At 39.5% G+C, this 5,331-nt stretch overlaps 1 pseudogene; it reads right to left on the bottom strand.

Annotated features, from left to right (window-relative positions):
- Nucleotides 1-226: 226 nt before the first annotated feature.
- Nucleotides 227-780, bottom strand: LOC112305048 (large ribosomal subunit protein eL18 pseudogene; annotated as a pseudogene).
- Nucleotides 781-5,331: the final 4,551 nt, after the last annotated feature.

Here is a 5,331-nt window from a genome sequence, read left to right as displayed (position 1 = left end):
TTATGACAAGTTGTAGATTGCCTGCCCCACCCTAAAACAGGCACTATTTTTAAGGATCTCTTGTTCTTTTTAAAGGGAAGTTGCATGTAAATATTACCATTTTGATGATAGGAGTACCTATTGCTTCTGGATTTGTCATTGCTTCTAGGCCTTTTAAGTGGACAGAGCTAAGAAATAAGTACCTTTTCTCATGCAAAATCTTTTAATTACAAAGTAGGATATGGGGTTAATTTTTATAGCCATGTGTGGCCCATGGGTCTCCTGTGTGCTCAAACTTCCGGCCCTTGGAGGGTAGGTAGGGCTTGGAGTGGCTGTGAGGGGTTCCTGGTACCTTGACAAAATGCCTGTGCACCTCTGGGCCCTTGGCCAAGGACCAGGAAGCAGGACGGTGCTGTAGCCCTTGGGGGATTCCAGGGCCAGCTGCATGAAGGTGAGGATCTTGAGGACTCGGCTCAAGGGGCTTGTCACATGAGGAGCACACACCTGCAGCGTGGGCACCTCCTGCACCTACATGTCATCAGTTGTAGGTCCCGCAATGACAGCGGGGTTGCCTTCCCATCCAAGAAGCTTCATCTTCTGGATCATAGAGGAAGGGGACAGACGTGACCGATTGGTATGACTCATGAGCAACGTCTTCACCCCCACTTGGTTGAAGGTGGAATTGGTTCGTCTGGCTGGAAACCTGCACAGCTTGATCAACAGCCTTAGGTAGATGTCCTGGCTCTTGAGCTCCTTGCCCCGGGCCTTTTGGTCTCTGTTGTGGTGAATGTCCACTCCCATGATGGTGCCTCCTGTTCCACCGGGTCCAGAAAGAGTAGAAATAAGTATTTTTCAAAGACAAAATGCATCATTATTTCATACCGATACTTCCAATTCAAATTCAGGACTAGAGGATTTTTACTTAAACTCTTCTTACATCTGCATTCTTTTGTTCCATACAAATGTTCCTGATTCTGGCACTAAAGTAATTACTTACTTGCTTTATCTTACAAAAAATATGTAACAGAATCAGAATAATATTAAAACTACCACCAACAATGTGATTACTGAAAACAGTCCAAGTATTATTTGTATTTCTTTGGTCCTTAGATTATATTCCACTAGGGATAAATATCTGAAATACTACATTTTAAACTTACTGGGGTTATTTCCATTCTGTGTGGTTATGCTGCCAAATTCAGGACAGAAATAGTATAACACATACATAAACATTTATAGCACCACACACCTTCTTCTCCACTTTCCCTCTTTCTCCGAGCATAGCACAGTAATGAATAGAGATACGCCACGTTCCTTCATACAGCAGCGTAGTACTCCACTGGGTGTGCCAAAATTGATTTCGCTCTTTGGAGAGAAGTAACATATCTGTTCAAGCCTTTGGCCATGTTTCTATTGGATTGTATCACTCTTTTTATTTAAAGAGGTTCTTTAAATATTCTGGATACATCTGACAAAGCTTGTCAGACGTGAGATGACATATGTAATCTTACCTCAGACCTTGGTCAGCTGTAAGAATTGCAAACATGGACTCCTACTCTGCATCTTAACTTCTAAAGCCTCTAAATGAGTTTTCTGATGAGCAGACATTCTTAATCTTTATGTAGTCAAACTTACCATTTTTTCCCTTTATGGTTAGTACTTTTTAAAATTCCTTTTTGGGAAGTCTTTGCTTATGACAAGACCATGAGGGTATTTTCCTACATCATGTTCTAAAAGCTTAATTGTTTTCACCTTATATATTTTCATCTACAGTTCACCTAGAATTGAATTTTTCTTTGGTATAATGGGAGATTAAGTGTTCTCTTTGGATATCCAATTGACTTGCCATGATTTGTTACAATTCCACTTTGCTCACGATTCTGTAATGTGACCTCTGCTCCAAGGCAGGTGTCCACACCAAGATCCTTTTCTGGCTTCCCTCTTGCGTCTCACTGGGCCATTTGCCTAAGCTTGAATTGGTGTCACATTAATTGATGTAGCTTGATAGCTAGTGGTGTAAGTTCTCCAAGTGTGTTCTTCAAATCTACGTTGTATGTTCTTGGTTCTTTGCATTTTAAAAACACGTTTTAGAAACTTGTCAGTTTCTCCCTCCAAAAATCCTCGTGGGGATTTTGATTGTGACACTGAGTCTGTCACTTGCTTTGGGGAGAACTGGCATATTTACAACACGGGCTGTACTGATTTGTGATCAAGGGATAGCTCTTTATTTGTTAGGGACTTTACAATTTCTTTCAATAATGTTTTAAAGTTAACCATGTTGGTTTCGTGCATATTAGATTTATTCTAAGGTATTTAAAGTCAATGCTATTATAAATGTTACTTTGCTAATAGTTTCATTTATTTATAAAAGCACAATTGATTTTTGGAAATTGATCAGATATTGAGACCTTGCTAAATTCACTTACTAAGTATAATAACTTATCTCTAAATTATTTTGGATTTTTCCGTGCACAGTTATGCCATTTACAGGTGATGACAGTAAGTACTTCACTGCCCTGGCTAGGGCCTCCAGAACCATGTTGAATAAAAGTGGTAATAACATGTGTTTTTGCTTCTTTTCTGATCTCAGAGGAATGTTTTAGCACTTCAATGTTAAGTATTCGATTTCAGTAGGATTTTCTTACACTTTTTATCAGATTACGGAAATTTCCACTATTCCTAGTTTTCTATTTCTCTTTTCTGATTTTTTTTAATGAACAGGTGATGAATGTTATCAAATTCTTTTTCTCTAACTATGGAGTGATAATATAATTTTTATTTTAATTTTTCCCCTCATCTGATGACATTCTTTCATGGCTTTTTAGAGAGGAAGGGAGAGAGGAAGGAGAGACGGAAACATCAGTGTGAGAGAGAAGCATGGACCGGTTGCCTCCCTTGACATGTCCAGACTGTGCATTCTATGCACCTGGACCAAGGATTGAACCCAAAGTCTGGGTGTGTGCTCTGACCAGGAATCAAACCTGCATCTTTTCAGTTATGGAGGATGTACCAACTAACTGAGCCGCACTGGCCAGGGCTATTCTAATTTTTAGTGTGTTGAATTATATTAATTGATTTTAAAATTCAAATTGAGATATAATTTATGTACATTAATATATGCAAGTTTTAAGTGTACAGCCTGATGAATATTTGTATATGTATATACCCAAGGAACCAGCATTCAGATTGAGATTTAGACTATCTTCATGCCCCAGAAAGTTCCTCTGTGCCCATTCTCAGCCAACATTCAGAGGTAATCATTATTCTAATCTTGGTCGCCATGGATTAGTTTTGCTTGTTAACTTCATATAAATAAGTCATACAGTATGTAATTTTAGCGTCTGACTTCTTCCACTCAACATAAATTCTTATGTTATTTAACAATGTGTTTTTAATTTCTAGGTGGAAGTTCCTTTTTGGTTTTTTATTTTGTTGTTAATTTTAGCTTCATTGCCTTTTTGTCAAAGAATGTTGTTTGTATTATTTCTTCCTAGAAGACATTGAGGTTTTCTTTGTGGTCCAGGTATAGGAATACAATTTTTTTTAAAAAGTGAAACAGATTTATTCTAATAGTTTCATCTTAGAAAAAAGCCCAGATTTTTGGAGAATCTCACAGTATTCCTTTGAGGTAGTAATCGAGGGTCAGGTAAATATGCTCCAATCACCTCTTTCAGTCTCATAATTGTATTCTGTTGCTACTTTGGAAATCCAATTTTAATGTTTTAATTTTAAAATTCAACTGAAGTTTGTGCTTTCTGAGATAGTGTATAGTAGAGAAGTCAAGGGCTTTCAAAGCCCGTCACTATCTCTAACATTTAGTTGCTTAGAACTACTTATGTTGGTTTTCTTACCTGTAAAATAGAAATAATAGTGTCCATTTAATAATGTTTTTGTGATGACTGAATGAGATATGTTATGTAAAGCATCTGGTCAGTGGAATAGGTGGGCACTTAATAGATAGCAGCTGTGGCTATGATTGTTATTAGCTTTAAATGAGCTTAGTCCATGCTGTTCTCACCAACACATGAGAAAATGACATCTAGTTCTAGACTGACTAAGCAGCAGAGGAGCCCGGATTGAGAGGAGCAAACATTCACTAATCAAGCCTTATTTCTCTGAATTGACATATTATCCTCCATTCATATTCAAATCCTCCAGAAATAGCGTCACAGTAAAGTGTAGCAGTCCTTTCATCATTTGCATGAGTTATAATATGGATGATTCCAACATCCACCAGAATCGAGGGCCAGTGTGATCCATGAGTTATAATATGGATGATTCCAACATCCATCAGAATCAAGGGCCAGGAGAGAAAAGGCCCTTATTAGTGGGTAGGGAAGAAGGGCAGGACAAGGACAAGGTAAACAAAGATGATAAACTTTATTATTTTAGCCCAGAAACAGGCCCTGCTAAGTAAGGATCACTAGTTGATGTTTGTGATCAGTATTCATTCACAAAGAGCCCTGTCAAGGGCTCCCAGGGACTCTGCCTCTGGATTTTGCATTCTCTTCCCCAGCAGTCCAAAATTATACCTTTGCTTCCCCTCTGTGGTACTTTTAGTCCGTCTTGTTGGCCTGTAGCCAAATCCTTGGGCTCAAACAGTCTCACTCCTGACTGTCTTCCAGTTTGAGAAGAATGAAGACTTGGGAGAGGGCGGGGGCAGTTCAAGGAGGAAAGAACCTCCAGGTGAGCCACAGGGCAGCTCCCGCCTGCGAGGTGCTGTACCTCTCAAGGTTACAGGGATCAAGCTGCCTGCAGTCAGTTGTGAAGAGAAAGCTTCCCTCTCTCCTGGTGTGATGGCAATGGGAATGGCTGGTTGTGATAATAACAGTGTGCTCCAGGCCTGATGGATGTGGTGACAGCACCAGCCTCACACGAAACCCACTGCCAAGACTTTGGACCTCACTGGGACTGTTGACAACCTTTTTTTCTACTTGACTCATATTGCAATTACCTGAGAAGCATGTTGTCCAAAATTTCAAAGAGAGCCAAGCAGAATTAATGGGCCAGAGGCAGCACCAAGTGGGCATTATTTGTTGGCAGGTTAAAAAAAAGCCAGATAAGAAAAGGTCAACTAAAGAGGGTGTAGGTTGTGGTTGTTGAGACACATGCTTATCATAGTCAAGTCCTAACAGGTTCAGCTAGTTTGTGCGACTATTGATGTTGCCACTTACTGTCCCAACAGGAAATCCTCACTCGCTAAATCTGCATGTAGTTAGCTCACCCACTGGTCAGTGCCCAGTCGTGACATGCCTGTAATCTATAAAAAGCATCAGGAAAGTATAGCAGTCTCTTAATCAATTGCTTGAATCATAACATTCTCATAAAGGCGACATCAAAACACTATTTTAT

This window comes from Desmodus rotundus, chromosome 2 (assembly GCF_022682495.2).
Source record: "Desmodus rotundus isolate HL8 chromosome 2, HLdesRot8A.1, whole genome shotgun sequence".
In the NCBI taxonomy this organism is placed as follows: domain Eukaryota; kingdom Metazoa; phylum Chordata; class Mammalia; order Chiroptera; family Phyllostomidae; genus Desmodus; species Desmodus rotundus.
The sequence above is the reverse complement of the archived record's forward strand: the minus strand, read 5'-3'. Positions and strand labels throughout refer to the sequence as shown.